This window comes from Trichechus manatus, unplaced genomic scaffold, assembly GCF_000243295.1.
Source record: "Trichechus manatus latirostris isolate Lorelei unplaced genomic scaffold, TriManLat1.0 scaffold00180, whole genome shotgun sequence".
Lineage (NCBI taxonomy): Eukaryota > Metazoa > Chordata > Mammalia > Sirenia > Trichechidae > Trichechus > Trichechus manatus.
Genome location: NW_004444116.1, coordinates 3,364,866 through 3,380,082, shown reverse-complemented (window position 1 = coordinate 3,380,082; position 15,217 = coordinate 3,364,866). Strand labels below are relative to the sequence as shown.

Here is a 15,217-nt window from a genome sequence, read left to right as displayed (position 1 = left end):
ACATGTTGTGGGGTTGTTAACCAATGTCATAAAACAATATGTGTACTACTGTTTCATGAGAAACTATTTGTTCTGTAAGCCTTCACCTGAAGTACAATTTAAAAAAAAAATCCAGTTACTAGAATCTGTCATGTGAGTTTTCTTTCCAGGCTGATATTCCCAGGCAAGTAGTGTGGTCTTTTAATATGTAGATTCAATTCCTTTCTTTTTTTTTTAAATTAGGAAAATTTTCTTGAATTATACTTGTTAGTACTTGTTTTGTTCCCTTACTAAGAATCTCTTTCTCACAATCTAGCTGAGCTCTACGATTTCTCCTGAATTTCCTAACTTAACTCCTTGGTATCTTTTCTTTCTCCTATGCAATAAATTTCCTCTCTGATCATTATCATGACCTCAAAAACCCTATATGATCTACATGCACGCTTATGCTCTCAACTCCTACCAAGTTCCCCTTGCTTACTAACCTTCAGCCACACTCGTCTCCTTGCTGTTGCTGGAACATGCCAAGCACACTCCTGTCAAGCCTTTGTCACTACTGTTCCCTTGACCTGGAACTCTATTCCTCCCGAAAGCCTCATGGCTCACTCATGCACTTCCTTCAGATCTCTGCTCAAATATCCCCTCAACAGAAACGCCTTTCCTGGTCACCCTTTATAATAAAGCAAACTCCCTCCCCTCTATTCTCTATTCCCTTTACTCTGGTTTCTTTTTCTTTATAGCTTGTATCATTACTTGACATCTTATATACTTGGTTAAGGATTTATTGTCGTCATTGCCCACTAAAATGTAAACTCCATTAGAGCAGGAGCCTTTTCTGTTGTGTACAGCACTGTACCCCCAGCTTCTATGTATCAGTCAGAGTCTAGTTAAGAAATAACACTAGGCATTTCAACAGGGAACACTGCAGTATCCCAGAGATAATAACTGTGGGAATCAACCATCACCTTCTAGGGCTACGGGAACAAGAGGAAAAAGGTTGGGAGCTCTGAGGAAGAGCCCGACCGAGCTCTAAGAAGAGAGCACTGCCCTTCTGTGTTGTCGTTACCTAAGCGGCCGAGGTGGGCTCATATACATCTCTGAAAAGAAAGCATGCCCTGCTGCTGATGGCGGTGGAATCTCTGAAACGGCACAATGAAGTGGTTCAGAGATTGCATAAAGAGAATGGAGGTTGGAGACAACTGCCATAGTTGCAGTGATCCTGACAGGAAGACCAAAAATCAGAAAAACAATGCCTTCTCTCTTCCTGCCTTCCAGTCTCCCTCTGATTCCTCTTATTAACAAAACCTAAGGCAAAGGAGTTTGGGAAATATAGTTTGTAGACTTCCAGCCCCAATCTCACAGAACAGAGTTGATTTGAACAGAGTAGATTTGAAACTGAGAAAGAATAGATTAATAGGGACACAACTTTGAACAGTGGCTGGCACGTAGTGGGTGTTCAATAAATATCTGTTGAAAACTTGCCACTCAGTAAACTGAGATATTAAGAGCAGAGTATTACATAGCAGTCTTGTTCTTTATTATCTGAATCGGGTGCGTAATATTAGTTTGTCATCTACACCTCTTCTCCTTTCTCTTTTATCCCCTCCTGCACTACTGCATCTTAGCTGATCTTGAGGTCCAGTCAAAGCATTGGAAGCAGGAGACCAGGTCCAACCTAATGAGACTTAGGGGTTTTTGTTTTTGTTTTTTTCTTTTTCATGTCATTCGTGACTTGGTGATAAGTAGTTTCCGAAGAATGGTAAGAGAACCAATCAGTAATTAATACAAATTTATTTCACATCATACTACACCTTCCACATCCCCACTACTACCATCCGTCCCCTTCTCCCCCATGTCGGCCCCTATAACCAGTAAGTTTCTTGATCCTGGTATTTTTGTAGTAAAGGCAATTGCCAGGTGTATCTCCTTATCTGAAAGGCATTTAAAAAAAAATCACCTAGTTCCATTTCCAATTAGTATTAAAAAAAAAAAAGAAATTTTAAAGTGTCTGATTCTTAGTAAAAATCACTATTTCGTAAGAGAGCATTACACGCTTTTAAACAGCAAATTACCCTTTCAGTCTCATCAAAGCAATTTCTTCGGATTTTTTAGAAAGACGATATTGTATACTTTGTGGCAAAAAAAAGAGAGAAAGAATAAAGATTTGTCAACCTCCTTCATTGTTGTCTTGCTGCTTTTGGGTTAAAATAAGAAAGTAAATTAAAAAACAAAAAAAAAAGTACTAGTTGCCCCCTCTGAGGTTCGAACTCAGGACCTTCAGATTATGAGACTGACGCGCTGCCTACTGCGCTAAGGAGGCAACTCTACATCATGCACGCTCGAAATATCTCCCATGATGACTGTAAGAAACAGTTTTAAGTTCTTTGAATAACAGCCTTTTTAAACTAAAACGGTACTGTGATTTAATTCACGTCTAGAACACTTTAGATGACGAAACCATGCAGACCACGGCAGGGACCGATTCCATTTCCCCCGTAGACTTTTCTGCGGAGACTTTAGGGCCGCGAGGGCAACTAAGTCATGTCTTTGAGGAAAGTCTGTACGATTCCCTGGATTCTTGTCTCACTGCTTGGCCAGAGACAGCAGCCTTTCCCTTTATAATCAAGGCCTGCGTAGACGCGCCACCTTCTGAAAGGGAAACACGATTTAAATAGCACGGCCTGCACTCTTTTGCCTCCCTTGTGAGGTCCCGTGGAGGCGCTCGGTTCCCTGAGAGGAATGAAAAAGGCCGAAGGGAGAGGGCACGCCGAATTCTTTCCTAGCTTCTCCTCAGCAGCTCCCGGCCTCAAAACAAACGCAGGGACTTGCTCTTTCCTGAAGTCCGGGCGCTTGCTCCTGGGAGTCCAAACTGATCTGGAGCCCTCAGAGTCCTCGGGAGTTCTCGGTCTGCGTGACTCCTTCCTCCTGCGTTGGTGACAAACGAAGCAGGTGTCTCTTCCCGTGCCACCCGCGGCGTCCCGTCAAGGGTCAACCTGGTAGCTGTAAAGAAGCGAACTGCCGGGTTCGGGCGGAGCAGGGGGTTCCCAGGCTGTGCCAGTGAGCGCTGAAGAAAGAGACGTCAGGGAGAGCGCGGAGCTGAGCCGGAAGGCGAGAAGAAAAAGGACCAAAAAGGGACAATATTAGCTCTTGGGAAAGTACAAGGGATGACAGGTTCTGTGGGTGGTAGCGTGGCCGAGCGGTCTAAGGCGCTGGATTAAGGCTCCAGTCTCTTCGGGGGCGTGGGTTCGAATCCCACCGCTGCCAAGCTCTTTTCTCCCTGACTCTGACGTAGTAGACATCCTATCTTCATGTTCAGTTACCCCAGTTCTCAGAGTCCAAGGCCAGGCAGGTTCTTAACCTCTCCTGACTTCTGTTTTCCCAAGGCCAGTGATAACGCCCAGACGTAACCGCCCTCGTATAACAGTGCCCAGTACTTGAAGGCCTCCAGTTAATTATTTCAACAACAGCTAATACTGAGCACCTACTGTGTATGAAAGCCCTTGTCTATTAGAAAAGGACATCATGCTTGATAAAGTAGAGGGTCGACGAAAATGAGGGAAATCCTGCATCAGACTGATTGACACAAAGCTGCAACAACGAATTCAAACTTACCAACAACTGTGAGGATGGCGCAAGACTGGGCCATGTTTCCTTCTGTTATATATAGGGTCTCAATGAGTTGGAGCCGACTGGAGGGCAACTAACAACGTGTATGATATTTACTCCCTGATCACCGTTGTATTTTCCACATCCGGAAGTATATAATACATACCAAGTCTTAATTCATTTGTTTATTGTAAAAATATTTATTCAGTGCTTACCATGTGCAGGTACTTACCAGGTGTTATAGATTGAATTGTGTCCCTCTAAAACGTGTGTCATCTTGGCTAGGCCATAATTCCCAGCATTGTGTGTTTGTCCACCATTTTGTGATTATTCTATATGTTGTAAATCCTAACCTCTATGATGCTAATGAGACAGGATTAGAGGCAGTTATGTTAATGAGGCAGGACTCAATATAGTGGATTAGGTTGTATCTTGAGTTAATCTCTTTTGAGATATAAGAGAGAATCGGAGCAGAGACAAGAGGGACTTCATACCACCAAGAAAGATGCGCCAGGAGCAGAGCTCATTCCTTTGGATATGGGGTCTCTGCCCTGAGAAGCTCCTAGACCTGGGGATGATTCATGACAAGGACCTTCCCCCAGAGCCAACGAAGTGAGAAAGCCTTCCCCTGCAGCTGGTGCCCTGAATTCAGACTTCTAGCCTCCTATACTGTGAGAGAATTAATTTCTGTTTGTTAAAGCCATCCACTTGTGGTATTTCTGTTATAGCAGCACTAGTTAACTAAGATACCAGGCTCTGCAGATACAGCAGTACTTTCTTAATCCATATTTGATAAATGATTCATGAATCAATGGCTGTCAGCCTCCTGAAAACAGCTTGCAACTGGAGATAGGTCCTGCCCATGCCACCGAAAGAATGGATTCTATTCAGAGCCAGCCTCTGTTCTCAGTATCCTTGCAGCTTTCTCATTTCGAATGTGAACTCTAATTGTGGTGAGCTGAGTTGTGGCGACTCTACGCTAGCAGCTGGGACTGCACAAAGGAGTTATCTACTCAAAACAGCGCCTCTGGCAAGTACTGAAATTGCTCCCCTGTCCAAATATCTGACACCCATCTTTTAAATAACTTTACCATAGTATTAGCTCAAAAATACAAGTTAAGCTCGTTAATTTTTTACTTAACACATTATGGCACTACATGAAAATTACAAGTGGACCTTCCTTGCTTTCACTGATGAAAACTGATCTACCGTGTACTCAGAGTCATTTTTTTCAGTTTCTTATTTTTCTATACTCAGTAGTGCAAGATCACACAGTCAGCCTTGATACATGGAGGGTCTCAAATACCAAAGCATTAGTTTTAGCTGGCTGAATGATCTCTCACAGCTGCGATGGAAACTGTGATGGTTAATAGAAGCTGCTGGGGTGGCGTCTCTTCCTCCTTCAAGTGGCGCCCAGAGCATGTGCCATAGATAAGCCTCTGCTAGGTGATGCCACCGGCGTGGGCCGCCCTCGCTTCTCTGCACTCCTCTCTGCGTTTTCCAGGGGGCGTGCCCTCTCTCTGCTCAAAGCAGTTCCGTCTACTCCCGTGGCTTCTCTTTATCCTCTAGACACCAGCTTGGAAGTTGCTTCTGCCTGGAATTCTCCCTTGATTTCGTCTTCTACCTTCAGAGTTACAATTAGCCGCTGAGGATAAGAAGAGAAACAGGACAGAGGGTCCCTGCCCTAAAGCCTACTGAGGAGAAAAAGTGTTAAACACATAATGCCTCCACTATGGTACAACTTCTACTGTAAAGAATGAGATTGATCTATGAATGATGTCTTAGATATATTGTAAGGAGGATACAGAATGTTACCAAATAGTACACAGTACAATGTATAGATGCACACACTTCAAATTGTTTCCAATGATAACAGTTGGGGAGATTGGAAAGACTAAGATTATAAATTTTACTTTTGACACTTCTGTTTGCACGGTTATAATGAGTGATTTCATAAATAGAATAACTGAATTTAAAAATACCTCAATGCCGATAAGTTTCACAAAGGAAAATGCAGTATGCTGGGAAACATACAGTAGGCCTCAGCACAGCCATTCCTTCCTCAGGCAGCCTTTCCTTACTACCACCTACTCCTTAATAGGGTACTCTGGTTGTTATGCATTGGGTGGGTACTCTGTTATCACTCCATCCATCACTTATCTTAGGGCATTATTATTCCCACCTTATGGACATTTCTGTGTAATTGTCTGCTTTTTCCCAGAAACCATAAGCTTTGTCAGATATAGAACTATATTTCTCTGGCCTCCCTAAATCATGAAAACTAAATAAATATTTGTGGTACTCTTCAATGAATAAATACAGGAAAGAATGTCTTTCTAATTTGTGACAGGGTAAGGTACACAGAGAGAAGGAGCTTGAGAGGACCCTGGGATCCAGTTATAGGTAGAGCCATGTGTTTTGAAGTTTCCTTTCCACAGGACACTCCAGCTGAACTTGCTTCTGGATTGCTAATTACACCACACTGACTTGCTCTTTCTGCACTCATTTCTGCTACCAGGTGACTGCAAACCATTTTTGCTCAGATTATCAGGGAACAAATTGATTGTATATTGTGTGGTCCAGGTATCTTTTCCCATAGTCATTCCCCTCAGTAGCCTTCAGGTGCTTGCATTTGGCTTGCAATATTTGTGAACCAACCATCAACAATTTTCAGGAAAAAGTGCGACCCTCTTAGACTCCAGACTTAAGAATACATAAATCTGTGTATAACTTTTTGAATGGGAAACTAATTTGCTCTGTATACTTTCACCTAAACCACAATAAAATTAAAAAAAAAAAAAAAAGAATAAATAAACGGATCTCCATGGCCATCTGCCCTATTTCCCAAGTCTTTACCCACTGTCTGTTCATTGGGGATAAATGTGCTAAAGCTGAAAAAAAAAAAAGGTCACCTAAATCCCTCCCCCTTGCCAGTCCTCAGAAGGCAGTTTAACATCTGCATGTGAGTAGTGGGCTTTTGAGCTTCTGGTATCGTTTTAGGACTAGGGGATATTGCTTTTTCTTTAAGAAATAAGATGTGACTCATGGAATGAAAAAGAATGCTGCCTGTGCTGAGAAAGAACCAGATCCATTACTCAGCTGGATCTGAGATGGTTTATATTGTCTTTTAACAAGGCCAGGAGACTGGTGAAGACAGACTGCAGGTATGTGTGTGGGGAGGTGGCAGAGGTAGACATTTAAGAGAACTTTATAGTCACCTGGCCAGAAGTCTTTAAATTTCTTGGCTTCCTCTCCACTCCCAAAAAGATACATTCAATTCAACTAACATTTATTTAGTACCTATTTTGTGACAGGCACTTTGCTTAATTGGAGACAGAATAAGGGATCAATGCCAGAAAATGATTTACAGGTTCCTTAGCAATTCAGCCTAGGTAGACTACCAGACACATTAAGCATAAATGGCCAATAATTAGTATTTAGATTGACTAAAATTGTAATTTATACACCTGAGTATATCTTCCAGTCATGCTATATATATGATCTCTTTGTTATATATTGTTCTTACATTTACTAGATAATCATGTTATTTTAATAAAGCTAAGATTTGAAAAAAAAAATTAGTATGTCCAGCACCATGCCGTCCTCTCTTGGTCGTCTACACTCGAGGACACCTATTCCTGGAGCCATCTGAACACTGAGATGTCCAGCTGGAAGCTGGGACCTGGAAAGGAAAAAAAAAAGGAATAATTACTCTCTTTCTATTTGCCAGATAAGGCCTATGGATTGAAGGCACAAAAATAAGCAAACAAAAAAGCCCTCCAAAAAGTCTAACGCCCGGCTGTCGCACTAAGCTTTCACTCATCCTTTTATTTACGCATTCATGCAACAAGCATTATTGAGGTCTTACTACGTACCAGACCTAGGGATGTCAAAGAGGAATGAGCCCTGGTCCCTGCCCTTCAGACATTTTGGAGGGCGAGGACAGATTTTAAAATTCAAGCCCACGCTTACAGCAGAACGGAAGAGCCAAGATACTCAGAGGTTGATCTAGAAGGAATAAGTGAAACTGTAGAAAGGAGATGTTAAAATTTTATTTTCTCGCTCTCAAACGAGGAGACTAAAATCCAGTTTGCCCTTACATATGTCGGTTGGAAATAAAAGCAAATCAAAATCGCCATGGGTAGCACTCTTCATGGATCAGGACCCGGCTCTGCCCCTGCGATCGAGGAGGGAATGAAACCTGAGACAAAGGGGCAGCGGAAACCGTGAACGCCACCCCCACATCGCCGGGATTGTGTTCGGCTTTTCCAGCGCCGGGCGGATGAGTGCAGAGATGTTTCCATCTGTGAGAAAGTATTCTCATCATTATCATCATCGTCATTATTTAGCAAAAAAAAAAAAAAAATAGTCCCTGTAAAAATTTTTAAGAGTTACAACAAAGAGAGAGAGATATTGTTTGAAGTGGAGTTTCTTTTTCAAATTATATTCTATACATATCTTTCTTGTTAAAGGGAAAAAGAAAAAAAGGAAGAAACACAAAGAAATGAAACCTCAGATGGACAGTGTGTCCAGCGGTTGCTACTGTAGGTTCCATGGTGTAATGGTTAGCACTCTGGACTCTGAATCCAGCGATCCGAGTTCAAATCTCGGTGGAACCTTTCGTTTTTCTGCTTTGCTTTTCTTCCCCCTGCCTCCGCAACTGTATTTGAACCACGCTTCTTTCTGTTGAGTTTTGATGAACTCGCGCAGTGTGGAAGGACACTGCTGACGGCCCATGAGCTCAGGACTAGCCTGTAATCACGAGGTCTGTGTGCAACGTCTTTCTGTCCCCAAAAGACTGATTTTCCCCACGATGCCCCCGAATTTGTGCGTGTTCAGGATAATGAACTAACCAGAACAGAGCAAAACGTGACTCGTGATTAACTAGCAACCAAAATGGGAGACAAAGGAAATAGATCTTCCTGACGGTCCGTCATTTTCGTTAGGGATCGGGGGGAGAAAAAGTTGGAGAGAAAGATGAAAACTGAAAAAAATGGTTGAAATTAAGAAAAGAGCCTCTGTGTCAGAAGTGGGATTCGAACCCACGCCTCCATTCGGAGACCAGAATCCCCACCGAGAGGAAGTGGAACTTGAGTCTGGCGCCTTAGACCACTCGGCCATCCTGACACACGAATCACAGTTTTCTAAATGACTATAATCTTCAATTCTAGTGAATGGACAACTGCTAGTCATTGTTCTTTGGTTTAGGGTTCATCTAAGAAATGGGAATGTAAATTTGCATAAACGAAGAATAGAACCTTCCTTCTCAGTAGTGTCAGGAACTTTGATTCCACTCCCGAAGTTTTCCTCCCCGCCCGAGCTACAATTCAGTGTTTATCGCCCCGCCCTTTCCTTCGGGTCTCAGGCCGCAAGAGCGCGACGATTCTATCAACCCGGCACCAACTCCGGATTGGACAAGAGAGAGCTTCCGTTATCCGTGACAAGGAGAGACACGAGAAGCTGCCTGGCAAACCAACTGAATCGGCGGGAGCCCCACTGGAGTGAAGTGAGCGAACTAGTGTAGACCTGGGGAGAAAGCAGGCGAGCTAGTGTAGACTAGCAAGGGGTAAAGTGAGTGGGGTTTGGGGGCCTCGGACATTGAGACTGTCTGTTGAGGTGAGTTGCAGAAGTTAGCCTGGTCAGGAGTTGAAAGACAAGGAGAAACACCTGAGGGAATGTAGGCACAGAGCCGAGAATTCCTAGATGCCTTCCCCCGCCAGACCCCCAGAACTCTACAATCAGACTTACCGCCCCCTTCTCCCGCTTCTGGCAGGAGGTGCAGATATGTCAGGGGAAACTGGCCCCAGAGATATAGAATTACGGACACTGACATTTGAAGGTCCGCCCAGGAAGTGCCCAGGCCTCCATGAGACTCTCTAAGTAACGCTTTCCAGTCTACAGGCTTGCCCTGCCTTCAGGGCTTCTACAATCAGCTTTTTAGTTCCTTATTTTAAATGTTAACTACGACTAGAGATCACCAGATGTTTGTGAAAATACCTCTACGATAAAAGACAAGAACCAAAAATAAACAGTAGGGGAGAAAAGGGAACCAAGAAGAAACAGATACAATGCAGGGAGTTTTTAAAATATATATAATTAAATCCTCAGGGAGGTAAGAAAAGATATTGCACCTAAGAAACAAAGAGAGAATGGGGGTGGGGGGGAGCTCTAGAAAATAAACATTATTAGGGCATAATTTTTTTTAATCCAAATAAAATTGTAGACTCCTAGAAAGTGGGAGGTGTTCGGGGGAGGCAGGCAGAAAATAGGAAAAACGTGATAAGGAAGTAAAAAGATGTGTAATAGTTGGTGGTTCTGTAGTTAAAGCAATTGACTGCTAACCGAAGATCGGTGGTTCAAACCTCCAGTGGCTCTGCTTTCCTAAAGATTTTCAGCCTTGGAAGCCCTATGGGGTCCCTATGAGTTGGAATCCACTCCACAGCAGTGTGTTTGGTTTTTAGTTTTGGTTTATAAATAGAAGGTAGCCCTGGTGCACAGTGGTTAGATGTGCTAACCAAAACAATTAAGCAGTTTGAATCCACCAGCCCTTCCTTGGAAACCCTAGTTCTTCTACCCTGTCCTATAGGGTCTGCTGACTCGGAATCCACTCGAAGGCAGTGTATTTGGTTCTTTTTTTTCGTATAGTAGAAGGTACGCCATCCAGCTACTGGAACGTCCAAGAAGAGAAAGGAGAAAAAGAAGGAAAGGAAATAAATGATTCAAAATTATTTTTCTGAATTGAAGACGTTAAGTATCCAGATTAAAAAGAGTCATCAAATGCCCTGCATAATGTGTGGCAAAAGCCCCCATGTCAAAGCACATCACCATGAAATAGCAGAACACAAGCGATAACGTGAAGATCCTAAAACTTTCCAGAGAGAAAACAAAACTAAGAGATTGCATAGAAAGGATTAGGAATCAGAATGGCATCTTTCTTCTCAACGGCAATGCTGAAAGTTGGAAGACAGTGGAGCAATGCCTAATAATTTTCCTTTAGAAATAAAGGAAAATGATTTCCACACTACATTTCTGAACCCAGCCAAATTATCAAATCAAATGTGAATGAATATTTTCAGTCTTGCAAGGTTCAAAAAAAGAACCCCCATGCACCTTTTCTCAAAAAGTTTCTGGAGAACTGTTCCACCAAACAGAGAATTAAACTAAAAAAAAAAGCAAGACAGGAAGTAGGGGACCTAACATCAGAGAGAGGTAAAGACAAGCTCCAAGATCTCTGCTGAGCTGCAGGCCTAGAGAGCAATTAGTCCAGAGCAGAGCAAAAGAAAGGAGGGCTACATCAATTTCTAAATTCCTATTATGTTCCATTGATCTGTTGGCCTATTCTTATGTTAATTATTGTAGCCTTGTGTTTTTCCTGACTATTCTTTAATTTTCATTTTTCCAGACTAAATTTAGTATCACTCAGTAAAGGGCAGATGAGAAAAGAGGAGATAGAGGAAGTAGAAACACCTTAGGCGTCATCAGGTCCCACTCAGTTTCCTACCTCGAAGAAGTATGATTTAAGGAGGGAGAGGTCAACAGTGTCCAATGCTTCAGAGACAATAAGATGAAGACTAAAAAGTGTCCCCTGGATTTGGGCAGTACTAGTAGAAATCACCGGTACCTCAGGGTGGGTAGAGAGTAGATTGAGTAGAGGTAGCAGGCAGGAATTTATTACTTATTTCAAAACAACTTTTTTTAATAAATTTTATTTTATCACTTATGTTTTGTTCCCACTGCATATGCAGAAAATCCAAATAAGCCGTCATGTAGTCTAATGCAACACGTTAGACTTAAACAACAGTGGTTTTATTCTCTCTAATATACAGCATGTTAAGTTTGGATGCAGGCATTCTATAGTCAGTAAGGACCCAGACTCCTTCTACATTTTGCTGCATCATCTTAGTCTGGCTTCCATCTTCAAGGTTGCCTCATGGTCCAAAATGGCTGCTTGAGCTCCTACATCAAGTGTCCATTCCAGTCTGAAAGAAGTAGGAAAGGGGAAGTTTACTTCTCAGCTGAGTAGGCTTCCTTTAAGGAGTTTTCTCAGAATCTCCAACCAACAACTTCCACTTACATCTCATTGGCCAACCACAGACCCAGGACCATGTTGAAGTGTGAACAAAGTACTGAGTGAGTTGAGGATGTTCTTAGGCACATCCATAATGCTTGTCAACTAGACAGGACTTCATACTGCATCATTGCTGTTATGAATTTATTATAGTACTGGCAGGGATGGGGAGAGGAGACAGACTGGGAAATATCTTTTAGCTGGACATATTGTCCCAAACAAAATTTTAAGGAATGGAGATTGGCTAGTCAACAAGCAGTCCCTTCCATGTTGTTCAAGAGAAAAGCACATGTTAAAATAAAGAGCTATACCACAAGTCCCAAACTGAAGACCGGAAGGCCAATTTCATCTTGCAAATGTGATTTTAAAAGTTTCAGTAAGTTGCCAATATTTAAAAGTCAGCAAATTTCACATAAAACTTCAGATGTCTGCCTTCTTGTGAAAAATCTAAAAAATTAGCAACATACTAGGCCCACATTCCCAGCTGACATAACTGGCTAGTGATGAGAAGTAGCCTCTCAGGAGGAACATCTGTCTTCTAATTAGACACTGTCTCCAACTTTTCCTGTTGTGTCCCTGGCCTGGTCTGCTCATTTAAGTGACTGTCTTGCCTCCAGTAGGTATTTGTGTTTGCACCCCTGTTATTTTGCCAACCTTTCGATTAGCAGCCAAGTGCTTAACCCACTGCACCATCAGGGCTGCTCCTGTCATTTTACAAATGAACAAATAGTAAGGGTTATAAAGATGAGAAGTATACATAAAATGTGATAGTGGAAGCATTAAATTGTTAGTCTAATAATTCAATAAGTATTTACGTGCTTTCAATGTGGTTAGAGGTATGCCCGAGGCATACTGGAGAGCATACAAGAAGGGCTGGTGAGAAGTCCTTTCCCTCATTGAGTTAATTAAGTATGTGAGCTTGATTTCCTTATTTATAGACTGTGTTAGACTACACGAGCACTGAAATCACTTCCTGCTCTAAAAGTATGTCCTGACTTAGAACTTTGACAGAGAGGCAAGAGATTCATGCAAGGCAAAGTCAAGGAAAGCCTTATGATAGAAAATAATCAAGTACCTTCTGAGGTTCTGTGTGAACACAGGAGGCTAAGTGGAAAGAAGAGAAATCAATGAGGCCAGCCTGTTTCAGTTAAACTCTAAGGAAGGGGCAGGATTCGTGAACAGGCCTTGTAGGGAGGGTTTTGGTGAGCACACTACAAGCCAGAGACAAGGCTGGAGGTGTTTGAGGAGAGTGAAGGTATCAGCCTGTGTTGAGTGCTGGAAGTACTCAAATTGGACCTGGTCCTAAAGGGTTTGGACAATGTCCTGGAGACAAAAAGGAAGTTTTGAAGATTCTGAGTGAGAAGTGGCAGAATGAAAGAAGCATGTTAGGGATTTTTAAGGATGATTCTTTTCTTTGAGGTGGTAATCACTAGAGGAAAAGGTAATGGACTAGACAAAAAGACTAGAAATAGGGACACTAATAGTAAATGGTTGCAAATATCCAGTTATTAATTCATTTCAAAAATATTTGTAAACTGACTATTGCAATAAGTTAAGTCAGGGTATGGTGACTGAAATAAAAATGAATAGAGGCCAAGTTGAGCAATAAAGCAAAGCAAGGCTGCCCAAAATTCCATTAAGTCTAGAAGATAAAGGAAAGACAATAATCATTCCTTAAACAAACCGTTATTGACCATCAGCCACGTGCCAGGCAGTATTCAAAGTTAAACACAGCAGAGTTGTGCTCCCAAGAAGCTCCCAGTTCAGTGAGAGGAAAACACACACAGATGAATGTAGGATATAGTGGTAAACAGTAAGTGAGCTCACACATGAATTCTAAAGTGGACAGAAAAGGCTTCACTACATTTGAGAGGAATCTTGAATGATGCCTAGACAGAGAAAGTGGCTGTGACAAAGACTCTATGGGCAGATAAACCTGCAAATTCTAAAGCAGAGCATCTGATCCCTCTTATTTCAGGGATAAGACCTGCATTTTGGCTTTGTTTTTCAGAATTGATGGTGTTATCAACTCCTTGTCAACTCCAGAGGTGGGTTATGGGTAAGGAAAGGTGGGATAAAATAGATAAGTTGAATGCGGATGGGTGAGAGAAGGTGGAAAAGGGAAGATTTACACTTGGTAGTCTTTACCAAAGGAGCCCTGCTCGTGCAGTGGTTAAGCGCTCAGCTGCTAACCAAAAGGTTGTTGGTTTGAACTCACCAGCACTCAATGGGAAAAAGATGCGGCAGTCTACTTCTTATAAAGATTAAAGCCTTGAAAACCCTGTCGGGCAGTTCTACTCTGTCCTGTAGGGTCACTATGAGTCTGAATTGACTCCTATGGCACATAACAATAAAGTATACTGTGATGGTTAAGATTGTGTGTCAACTTGGCTGGGCCATGATTCTCCGTGTTTAATGTAATCACTCCCATGATTGAATATACTGTGAGTAGCCAATCAGATGAAAGGGAGTCTCCTTGGGGGTGTGGCCCACATTTGTATATAAGTATATGTTCTGGCTTTTTGCTCTCTCTGGATCCTGCGGCTGCTTCCTGTCCTCTCATCTCCCGTTCTTGGGACTTGAGCTGTCAGCTTATCTGCCGAATCTGGGATTCGTTGATCTGCACAGCCTGTGAGTGGGAGCCCTGCTCGCTGACCTGCTGATCTTGGGCTTGCCAGCTTCTGCAGCTGTGTGACTTGGGAGAGGCCTCTACCCTGATCCACGGACTTGGGACGTTCTAGCCGCTACAATCGCGTGAGCTTTTTCCTTGATATAATCTCCCTCTCTATATATATTTACTCACTTTACTGGTTTTGCTTCTCTAGAGAACCCAGCCTAAGACATCTACCAACCCATTTCCTTCTTGAATATTCAAAATGCCAGTGACACCTTAAAAATGGCCACTGTGGCCACCCGCATAGCCAATTTTCTCTCTTTTAGGATAGCAGAGATTGAACCTTGAGCTGGGACCTAAGAGGCCCCAGGAGGTTGGGACTCAGAGGGAGGTGTGTAGGGTGTGGAAGAAAACACTAAGCTGAGGGTGCTTGAGGGTCATACCCATATCTGGGTTGGAGACATAGATAGCTCTTACTGTTCCTACCTCTCTTCCCTTTCAAGTGTATCTAAATTGAAGTGGCCATTTAATACTCATTATTTTTTGCTAGAACCCAATCTTTTGGCAAATCTAAGTAGTTGAAGAGATAGTCAATGTATCTATTTTTATTCTGGGGAACTACCATTTTCCCAGCTGACAGGCACAAAGCCAGTTATCTCCCTGCCACAGTTTCTCCTCATTCTAGTTCATCCTGCATTGCCTTCAGTTATTTTCCTAGAAAACAAATTCTGACCTGTGGAAAAACTGCTGGTTCCCTTTTCCCTGCAGGATCGAGTTTAAACTTCCAGTGAGTGACAAGGCCCTTCAAGGTCTAGCCCCAACCTCCCTCTCTAGCCTTGTCTCCATCTCACACACACACACACACACACACACACACACACACACACTACACTGCAGTTACACCAAACTTCTCATGTCCCATAAGTGAACATAAGGCCTTCCCAGATGTT

General features: G+C 42.6%; 4 non-coding genes across 4 annotated transcripts; 2 read left to right on the top strand and 2 right to left on the bottom strand.

Moving 5' to 3' along the window:
• Positions 1 to 2,226: 2,226 nt before the first annotated feature.
• Positions 2,227 to 2,299, bottom strand: TRNAM-CAU (transfer RNA methionine (anticodon CAU)). Its single transcript has one exon. It is a non-coding gene; the product is annotated as a tRNA-Met (tRNA).
• Positions 2,300 to 3,161: 862 nt separating this feature from the next.
• Positions 3,162 to 3,243, top strand: TRNAL-AAG (transfer RNA leucine (anticodon AAG)). Its single transcript has one exon. It is a non-coding gene; the product is annotated as a tRNA-Leu (tRNA).
• A 4,889-nt stretch (positions 3,244 to 8,132) lies between these two features.
• On the top strand, positions 8,133 to 8,204 carry TRNAQ-CUG (transfer RNA glutamine (anticodon CUG)). Its single transcript has one exon. It is a non-coding gene; the product is annotated as a tRNA-Gln (tRNA).
• A 402-nt stretch (positions 8,205 to 8,606) lies between these two features.
• TRNAL-CAA (transfer RNA leucine (anticodon CAA)) lies at positions 8,607 to 8,712 on the bottom strand. The gene is made up of 2 exons: positions 8,675 to 8,712; positions 8,607 to 8,652 (listed from the first exon to the last, which is right to left on the bottom strand). It is a non-coding gene; the product is annotated as a tRNA-Leu (tRNA).
• Between the last annotated feature and the right edge of the window lie 6,505 nt (positions 8,713 to 15,217).